Source organism: Anopheles moucheti, chromosome 2 (genome assembly GCF_943734755.1).
Source record: "Anopheles moucheti chromosome 2, idAnoMoucSN_F20_07, whole genome shotgun sequence".
NCBI lineage: Eukaryota > Metazoa > Arthropoda > Insecta > Diptera > Culicidae > Anopheles > Anopheles moucheti.
Genome location: NC_069140.1, coordinates 5,299,638 through 5,310,741, shown reverse-complemented (window position 1 = coordinate 5,310,741; position 11,104 = coordinate 5,299,638). Strand labels below are relative to the sequence as shown.

General features: G+C 44.6%; 1 non-coding gene across 1 annotated transcript; it reads left to right on the top strand.

The window, feature by feature from the left end:
- The first annotated feature begins 689 nt into the window (after window positions 1-689).
- Window positions 690-761, top strand: Trnaa-cgc (transfer RNA alanine (anticodon CGC)). The gene has a single exon. It is a non-coding gene; the product is annotated as a tRNA-Ala (tRNA).
- Window positions 762-11,104: the final 10,343 nt, after the last annotated feature.

Sequence of the window (11,104 nt, the reverse complement as noted above, 5' to 3'; positions counted from 1 at the left end):
ATCGATCATAACACCCCCCATGGGATAAGCTTCCGCCTGGGTGCGTAGAAGTCGATAGATTTTCACTCGCTTCCCATACGCCGGAACTGACCGGATGAATTAAGGGTGATTTGTTCGTACGATCCGCTTTGATCGTACCGCAACACCGGACCACATCACACAGGTCGTCGCGCAGTAGCGCAATACCTCGCGAAGACCGGAAGAAACGTACAACGGAGGAGTGCGATAGAGCGGCGACATCTCGGGGCAACAGCAGCAGCACCAACAACAACGGCGACGAACTAAAAATAAATCGACCCCACGCGGAGTGGAAGAGAATCCCAAACCCCAACCCCAACCCGACCTACCGACCGACCGCGAACTTCACTCCACACACACCCCTTCCTTCATCCACCCCAACAGCCCTCTTGCAAGCATGTGACCATCCCACCCGCTTTCCGTCGACACACAACACAGACCCAGGCATTTTATTATGAATGAACGTAACGAGCGCGTATCGCGCGGACGGTTGTACTACTACGCCGCGCGGCTGAAGAAGCAAAAGAAGAGAGCGAAAAAGATAGGTTACGAGAGCGCGCATATCGGTCGGTGAAGCGCGTGTGTGTGTGTTCTCGGTTGGGAGTGCAGAATGTGTCACACCTGCAAGAGCGGTAGCTTTTGAATGCGTTTGGGAAGCGGGCTCTCTCGACGGGGACGTAGCTCAGTGGTAGAGCGCTCGCTTCGCATGTGAGAAGTCCCGGGTTCAATCCCCGGCGTCTCCACGCGTGAATTCGCTTACGAGAGTTTTTTGCCGAATGGGGAATCTTTTCTTTTTGGCATTTTTAAATTCTCTTTGTTGTTTTATTTCTTGGGAAGATGTTTATCTCATTTTGTATAAGGCATTTAATTGAGTAAAAACATAATTTGAGCAGGAAATTTCACCAAGTAAAACAGGTTTATGTTGAAGATTACCCTCATTAGATTCTCTCCCTCATTTTATTGGTCTTGTACGTTTTAGTTATCTTGTACTTACTTTAATGGTGATCAAATTTATTATCTGATGTTAAATAATTTATGATATTCCATGTTGTTACTTTGCATTTCAACCATATAACCACATTTTCATTTCTCGAAGACCTATAACCGGTTGGCATCAAAATTCCTCCAGATATTCTTGATACAATTAACTTGTTTTAATTTTAATTTTGTTTTGAAAATATGATGAATAGATTCTTTTTATCACAAAACGCTTTTTCAACTTTAAAAGTGCGCCATTTTGTCATCCAAAAAGATAAATTAAATCCATTACTATAGGAACCTTAGATTTAAGCATATTCTATCAAATTGGATTTACGAATTCGCATTGGGTATTGCAAAAGTGTTGAAGATTTTTATTAAAGCCTTTAGTTTTTTTATAAAGAAGACATAGGGATAGTAGATGTAAGAGTTAAGTATTCTTGTTATAAACTCAAACTTCTGCATCTACACTCATGATTTAAATTTAAAAAAAATGGTTTATTGATATTTTCTTCGATCGCTCTGCTTGAAAGTTATTTGCTTGCTTTCGTGTAACTCAACGCTTCGATCTAAAATCGAACGGTTAGTTTAGAACATTGAAACCCCAACATGCAATGTAATTCGATCGTGTTTCTTGCTGTTACGCCAATGTAAAAAACTGCACCCATATTTTATCGATCGATAGCTGCACGATCAATGCTCGAGCGATTTTCGCTTGCTAGAGAAGTTTACCGACGTTGGCGTACGAGACAAACCAGAGCCAACCCAATAGCGGATGGCGATGATGGTACGCACCGCTTGCAACAAGGTAGCGCAGTGCATCACCGTGCCGGAAAGATCAAAATCGAAAGAAAAGAAAAAACGGCAATCAAAAGCGGTAGAGTGTGCGGTGTTAACAATTCAAAGTGAATCCAACACCCCCAATCGAAAACGCACCACCGAGAGGGAGGGAGGCCACTTTCGAAGCGTTTACACGTAGCATTAGCAAATGCAGGCGCAAAACAATAACGCGCAGGTGAAACACGCCAATAACATCGGGGCAAAACATAACTTTGCTGGCCCATCAATGCGCAGCTAATCGAAACCGAGGCCATAAATAAGGCCGTTTAATTACCTAATCGAATTTAATCCTCCGCAAACAATCGCAGACGAAGTTGGTAATGGTTTAAAAAAATGCGTGAGAGAGTGGGTGGGTGGGAAGTGGGGGTGGGGGGGGCGGGGGGAGAAGAAAAAAAGAAGCATACCAGAGGAGTTCCTTTTGCCGACCGTCGGTGTACCAGTGCAACAAAAGAAGGCTGCCACCACGTCCTCGTGTTTGCTACGGCAAGAAAGGGCCACTACCGCCCTTAGTCAGCCATTAAGCGAGCGCACACTTCAACAACAGCGGCAGGCAACACCCCATTACCACGGTTTTATGGACTGTAGTGACTTCAGCTTACATCGGAACTGGGCCGTCCGATGGTTCGGGCCGTGGATTTAGTTGTAATTTTACATTGCGCGCACTGAATTTCTGTGTTTGCCGTATAGTTGCCGTAGACACAATGTTTTTTGTTTTCCTTTTCTTTGCTTTGCTGGTGTGAATTAATTTCAAACTTATTTACGCCTTGCCGCTTAAGTCAGCCAATTGCGATTGTGAAACGGGTGGCATTTGGACGGCGGCGGCGGCAGACAGACAGTGAAAAAGAAATAAACCGTTCCGCAGCAAATCTGCGGACCGGCCACTCTCTAATCATTGGGCCACGAGAATCGTTGTTGCGTCCCTTCCCAACCTCGGCTGACCTTCTGCGCCAGGCGGTAGTCAAGCGAGCCGCAAACAAACAACAAATGAAACACACAAAGAACAACATTTAGTCCTCCGTTCCTGCGCAAACGTGACAGCTCGGGCCGCATTTAATCAATCTTTTTTTTCTCGAGGCGCCATCGTGATAGTAATGACGTACTGCTGTGTACTGCGACCGGTCTTGTCGCTCGGTCTAGCATTCTTGCCACCGCGATCGAGAGTGGCCGTCTAGTGCTGTGCAAAACCCACCCCTCTTAATCCGTAAGCCACAGCTGCATCCGGCACAGTCAAAATAGTGTGGCCATCAAACAAACCAAACAAAATGAAAAACCCCGCATGTGTGTATTTGGCAACTGTTCCATGAATGTTGTTTTTTTTTTTTGAGTAAACCGCTTAAACCCCTTTACGCTTAAACACTCACCCTCGGTGCGCCCCAGTTGAAGGGTGGCGCATGGTAAAGCGGGAGAGAAAAGCAGGAAAGAGACGGCGAGAAATTACATACAATCCAAACACATCACAACAATTTCCTACGAAATGAAAATAAAAGTATAAATCAAGCTTAATAATGCGAATTAAAACCCCTTTTGTGCTGCATCGCAAACGTTTCCACAGCGTTTCCATCGTCCTCTGTCTAACTACCCTTCGAAAAGGCGGATGGCTCAACGATGGGTTGGCTCCCCACCCCCCACCCCCTCGTCTTCGGGTTCGGCCCCATGCCGATCATTATTTCATCATCCCCACACGCACACCCCAATGCGAGTGTTGTGTGCGATTATCTTCTATTTCCCACCCACTGCACCCACCCCAGTAGGCTGTGTCTTGGCCGCCACAAATGTGTGATAGAATTAATGGCGACGGTTGCCATAGGAGCGATGGGGATGGTGTAGCAAGCAGAAGCAACTGAACTACAAAATAACAATCGCTGCTGTGTCAGTTGGAAATTAGCGCAAAACCTCGACGAGCCACAAAGAGCCGACGAGCCGAGTGGAAACCCCCAAAAGGAGATTACACCTAGAGGCGTAAAAATGTAATGAAAATGAAACAAGAGGGGGACAGCGGCACGGAACGCGACCGAGGGCGAGCGAGAGAGTGATAGACGCCCATGTACCGTGTTGTTTCGATTGTAGATTTTAATTAACGCTGTAATGCCTGCCGACTGTATCGTGTCTGACAATCAAGATAAAAACCTCAAACACTATTGCAATCAACCCTGGGCAACACACACACACGGTGTGATCACCAATTTTATGTTATTTTATGTTTCTTTTTTCTCACCGTGGCAATAGCAATAGAACAGTCACGCTTCACAACCGTTTGGTTTGAACGTCACGCTGACAATGGTGTCCTTTGCCACACAGGAAAAAAGGCACGGATGGTCGTTTGCACCCGATTCCTATCAATGGTGTGAGTCGTGAATTGATCACGATTTAATAAGCCTTTTTGAGTGATGCCGTTTTTGGTCCGCCGCTCTCTGTTGTGCTAAATATTCAGCTGCAAGGAAGTGCAAGATTTGCTATTAAATCTCGCTTCAATGAAGGAGTATGTTTAGCAAACACATGTTGAGTCATTTTCAACTGTACAATTTGTTACTCAATGTCCAATAGAGTATGTCTTAACTATGCTTCTTATCATCCTCCATTTTGAAAATAGTTATCATAAAAAAAAGATTAATTCTTAACTAATAACGAAACCATTTGGGTGACTAGGGCTAAAACCCTTATTGGGTGACGCTGTTGGGAGATTCATAAATTTGAAAGAATCAAATTGAATTAGGCTCTGTTACGAAGATTCGATAACATTTGACGGTTCATTAATCACTGTAGATTCACGAAATGAATCACTAAATTGATTCCAAAACCTCGTTAACTCATCAATTCCTGAAAATTAAATCTAAAAATTAAAGCTAAGTGAATCTTTAGCGCTTCGAGGATTTTTAGAATTCCAGAATTCCCCTAAAAATCCTTGAACATTCAGAGTTTGATGCATCTTTTGAGAACTAACTCTGGCTTAGAATCACCTTTCACTTAAGATTCAAGAGATACTTTAAGATTAACACTATTTTTATACTATTGTGAGACTAAGATTACTAATATTGGAAGCACAAAGCTTCTTCGTCTTTATCGGCACCTCAAGAGGTCTCCTATTTCTGGCTTTCTATGATTTTATTTACGCGTAGCTGGATAATCAGACCTCAGAGGAGTGTCAGACGTACGGAGGATTGGTCCGGATGGGATTTTGTACCAGCCCTGCCGTATCGTGCCCCACATATATAAAGCAGAGTGTGTAGTTTCAACAAATATTCAGTGTCCAAAGTTGAATATGAAACCATGCTCCAATTTATGAACTTTAATTCGCCGATTTGCCCTTAAATTAAGTCTCTTTAGTGATGTTTTCTGCCTTAAGATGTCTATTTTTTATTTGTTTTCATTTGCTTCTTTCAAATAGCAAATGCAGTTCACCTTGCTCACCTCAAATTAAATGAAATATCTTCCCAAACTGATCAACAAGAGTGCCTTCTCCTGCTCATAACACGCCAACAAACCGTTTTAGGACGGAACCTACGCATTTGTTTCAAAAAACACTTTAGTAAAAGCTGGTAAAAACAATTGCCCTCGCAATTTTGTCACGCTCGATAAACATTCATCAGTGGAAGGAAGAAGGGTTCGAAAGGCAAATTACGATGCTTTCCGGCAGTCGGTAAGCAACACCACCCTTCACGCTTTCGGTGATCTAAACGATGCCCACGCCCTGCCTAGCACAGGGCCCTGTCACTCGCCCATGATTTATGCAGCACCGGAGGAAACAAGATCGCGCGCGCGAGCGCGCTGTGAACACAATTTATTATTTTTACTTTAAGAAAAAACCCTTTCACTCGTTTTGCTTTTTCGGCAGCACGATAAACGGGGATGGCTTATCTTTATCAGGTGATTTAAAGCGCGAAAGTAATTATTCAGCTTTTGGCCAAGTGTCACGCAACGGTAACAAAACAAAGGCGAACCAAAGGGGCAGACCGAACGATGGAGCGGACCGATGATTCATTCCGTTTCCACCACCTAGCTCAAGGTTATGGCCGTTGATTACGCCACCAATTTCGAACGGTAATAGCGCGTTTCGAACCCCGAGAAGCAATCGAATGCCCATCGATACTACGGTCGGTTTAATCGATTTGTAATGCCCCCAGAACCGGATGACAACACTTTTCTAATAGTGCACGATCACCGTGCCGTGCGGACGTGTGTTCCCTTCCGTCACGACCATTTACGGCAGGCCAGTATGCAGGCCGTGCGACTGACACACTGACACATCCCCTTGGTTGCGGCCATAGGAAGAAACTGGATCATCGTGATAAATGTAAACGATAGTAATTTATCACGATCTGTTTTTTTTGTTTGCTTCTCGCCCTCCTATTTCAGTGTTTGTATTTGCGCTAATTCTCCCATTTCCTTCGAGCGACAAACGATCCAAATGGAGCCAATTCTGACGCACGGCACTGGAAATGATGGTGTCCGGGCGCTGTGAAATGCGGAGTGAACGCAATCGTTACACAGCGTGCCTGAAGTGCACACGCAAATCACGATATCGAGTGGATTTATTTGCTCGTAACCCAAGGGCCGGTTTTGTAATGCCCATTTTTACAATCTATTGAAGGGACGCTTCACGCTTAACACATCTCCCACCAGATGGGTTTTGCCAAGATCACCAACCTGTCCGAGTAATTGAAGGGTTTTCTTCGAGCGCGCATCCAAGAAGGAAGCAGGGAAGTCTACCAGCTGCTTAAAAAGGCTCCAGAATGGCGCGATCGCTTGTGATGATTAGCAAAACCGTCGAACGCCGGGATGAAACACTCTTCCATTCAACCGACACGACCTCTGCAAGTGAAGTGAGTTGATTTTGGGATCGCTGGTGGGAACACCTAATTGAAGCCTTCAAAACGATAAACCACCTCCGGGATGGGTGGACTTGTAAAGTATACCTTTTAAAGAGTCCGAAGAGAGAGAGAGAGGGAACGAAAAAATGTCTAATGATACGTTGAATACACAAGACACGAGTTCCTTAGGGTCACCTTTGAGCGATACGATGCTCCATTCTTGTCCTGTGGGAGTTGAGACTTCAGAAAGATTCTGATGCAATATGGCAGACTACTCGGATGTTTCGATTTTTTGTGTTTCTTCAACATACAAACCCCAACCTTAAATTGCATGCTGATCCTCACGGGGAAGTCATGAGTCGACGATCGCTGTTCGCAGCGCATTTGAATTTATGAATAATTCGAAGCACAATGGTACCGATGAATGGCGAATGACGGTCGGAATCAAATTTGACTAAATAAGTGCGTTTTTGTCTCCCTCGCGAGGCGAAATGCTTTTTCGGTACCTTATTCCTTGGTGACGGGGTCGGGTGTAGAATGTTTGTCGAATTATTCAACAGCCCCTACAAATACGTATGTGATCTCATCATCGTTCCATCCGCGTATGAATGAAGCATTAAACGCTGTTCGAGAAGATGCGAGAGGAAGGATTTATATTATTTCTCTGATAAAAGAGATTGTGTTTCAATTCGTGCCACTGGAACGGCGAGTGGTCCAACGCAGAATATTAAAGTCTGCATCTACTTTGGATGGTAAAGCGAAGGCGAGCCTGGCGGTAAGAATGGCTGGCCTACATTCAGGTCATGCCATTCGGTGCCGTCGCACAATCAATCGCTCGTATATACTTGCAACGACCCGAATGACATCCGGCTGACATCTGGCCTCCGCGAGCAAGCTTCATGTTGCCATATTTACATATTAATCGAGAACCTTCCACCGGGCTCCCACCGCCACACATCCATTGCATCAACTTGATCAAATCTCAACGAATGTCTAGACCACTGCACACCCGATACTCGGTACGTAGAGTGACATGGGGAGAGAGCTAGAGGACGGCAGTATGTTTGTGTCCCCTTGGGTGACTTTTAATCATCCAATCCGGCTGGCGATATATAGTTACAACGGGAGGATAGATTTTCATCCCCGGCGTCTCTATCTACCGATCCACCCTTGCCTATTGGAGCAGAAGCCTCACATGGATGGAGCGGACACCGAGCGTTAGATCAGATCCTTTTCGATACGGCAAGTGAACACCCACATTGACTTTAGAGGATGCTACTGTGGTGGGCTTTCGGTAGCTGTGGCACGAAACGTGATCCTCCATTCCCAACCTTTCCATCGGATCCGTTCGAATGCATCGGATTGCATCAATATGTGGTGGGATGTGGTTTTGCACGCCGAACCCTAACCGAAGGATGCTTTACAGTCGGTCTTTCTAACATACGCACGGAAGGTAAGTTTCACCGGTGGATAGCCTCCTTTTGGAATGACTATTTGTGGGTCTCTAAGGTCTCTAGCAGTTGTACGATCAAACATTCATTCCACCCTCAAACGAAACATGCGAGGAATGTTCTGAGCGTACCGGTTGTGTGTCCACTACCACCGTCTCGCTATTTCCCATTCGATCCCAATGCTGGCATGGTGATTTACGTGCCACGGCTGGTGTGGCGTTGTTGTGACGTGACCTACCCCGATGCGAAGGGAATTTACTTTTAATTCCGAAATTCACACACACACACACGAAACCTGTAGCCAACAATTCGGCGAGATTTATCCCACACACGCTAATGGGCCCAAAACGGTAGGATTGCATATTTTCGCGCATTTTCCATAAATCTTGATCGCGATGCGATACAACACCCCCCCTTCGAGAAACAGCGTTGCTGCGTTGCGCTAAGCGATCGAGTTGTGCTATTTTTGCGCCATGCGATGGGTGTCGATGGTGGGCGAAGAGCGGGTTTAATGCTTTCAAACCGGCACCAGGGTGAAGATGCCAAGCAATTAAAGCAATCTTGCAACCTGCGTTGAATGATTTTTGTGTGTCAAACAAAACTATAAATTCAAGCTTTCTTATTTGCTCGGTTGCAGGGTTTTTTTGTTTTGGTTTACAAAACATTGGAATTTTCTTTTCCGTAGCACCAAGGTGTTCCGTAGCTTTTAAGAGCCTTTAAGGTGCAGGAAATGAGACTTAAATGTACATTATAGCAGATCTGATTTTGTTTAAACATTTTAAAAAGTAGATAATATGGTTTGATGCTAGCTGTAGAACATTTTCATTGTTTTAGACATCTGTGAAGAACTGACAATCCAGCAATCATCAGTAAACATCAGAGATATTATGAGCTCCAAGGATTTAGACGAAATTTTTCAGTGTCACATTGATCGCAACATTGATCCAGGGACTAATCCACAAGAAATCTATTGGCAAAGAATTCTGACGCTATTATTTATTAATTCCTTCGGTAAATATCATTCTTGATGCTAAAATCCTGATTGAGGAAGCACCTCAGTTCCTTGTCATAATCTGGCTAGAACCTAAAGATACAGTAGTGCCGACGGAACTCAGAGATGCTTAATATCCAGAGATATCTTGGTATTTAAACGCTAATTGTCAGATGACTAATGATCAGACTAATGATCAGATGTCTTGAATAGAATTCTAAACAGTTAAATCTTTAGCTTGATTGATATTCCTGAAGACTTCAATACAGTATATGATACTTATTAATGATTATTTTGCAACGAAAAAGGTTCTTTAATTCTCTTAAACAGAATCAAACTGCCTAAAAACATGTTTTTAGGCCATCATTACACCTGCTCAAGGTACTTTGAAGTCATGTTGATTCCGGAAGTCCTAGCCTTTACTTAGAGCTTTATCTTAAATTTAAGCAAAAGTACTCAAGCATTCCCTGCAATTCTGCAACAACATTCCTCAAGATCTCAAGAAAGCCGATTGCAAAACAAAAAGAAACGGAAAGAAATACCCAACGAAAATCACAACCTTCACGGGATTTGTTATGTGTTTTTGCGGATCACACTGCTGGTACAGCGATGGTACCACAAATCTGCGAACGATCAGCCACGGGCACCGCATAGATGCGTATGCGTGACTACGCCTGGGGAAGGTTAAGCAAAGTGAGAACGAATGAATGAAATTTGATTCCTTCCGCGTCTGGGCCGTGGTGGCATCGTTACATCGTGTGCTTTTATCTCCTACCCATCGTGTGCATTCCCATTTATATTTTCACTTCACTTCTAAATCGACCAAGCGCACGAAATCGGATGCGATGGCAAATATGCTGCATGGTAGACGTCGAGATGGTGCTGGTGGACACCCGAAGACTAAGCAAAAAAAAGGAAAATAGGGGTAAAAACAACAAAAAAAAACGAAACGGGATGCGGGGAAAAATACACTTACAGCAAAAGTGGAGTAAAGTGGTTTGTCTTTCATCTCCCGGCCAGGTTGCCTCTGCATGTGGAATGAAGTCTTCGGCTGTTTGAGTACGTGAAGTGAAGAATAAAACAGCGGCGAGGACACTCTCCGGTGAGATGGCACTGGCGATGAATTTTCAATGGCTGCCGACTACAACGCGGGAATAAGAAACGCGGCAAAGAAAATAAGGAAAACCTCGTTCGGTTCTCGGTGAAGTCCGGGAAAAAAACCGGCTACTGTCGCTGTTCTCTTATCGTGCCAGCCAGTAGAGCAGGGATGCCTTAGAAAGGATGAGTCCTTGTTGGGAAGGAAAATTGAGAAGCTAAGCCCTCCTCAACCCACATACTTTCGATTTGGGCTGGTTTTAGGCGGTCTCTTACCGGAGAGGGCATTCATCGACATCATCAAATTGGCATCTGAGGTCACGCAGTACATCCAAGGATTTTCGAAGAGAAGCGAACTCCAACATGAATGCACATTAAAGTGAGACTTTCGAACACGCACACACCTGTGTGCGTGTGTGTGTGTCTTTAATTTAACTTTCTTACGACACACCCGCTCTAGGTTCATTCCATTGAAACAAAATTCTCGTGAAAATCCCCAACTGGAAGATGTAATTGAATATCCTTCGATGTTTGTAATCCATTTCAATAACGATCATCCATCCCGGCTCGTATGGGCGAAATGTGATTTCCCGTCCTGCACGGGGTTCTTCGGTTCGCATTTTCTCCGAAGCGGTACAACCTGTACCTGGGAAGAGTGTCTTTGGGTTTCACACACACCAAAAAAAAACGCACCCCCAAAGCTAGCTTTTATTCCTGCCGGTGTTTCCCTAATAGCAACTTCCGAACATTTCTCGGTACATGTATCACATTTCCAACCTTCCGCCGTACGACATCGACAGAAGTTGTTCTATACCGGTCCGGGGCAAACCCTGGTTCGTTTATGTCAAGAAACATGATACGCTCGTCTTGAAAGCGGACGAAAGAACCGACTGAAGAAACACATTCGACCAGCTAGCCCGCGG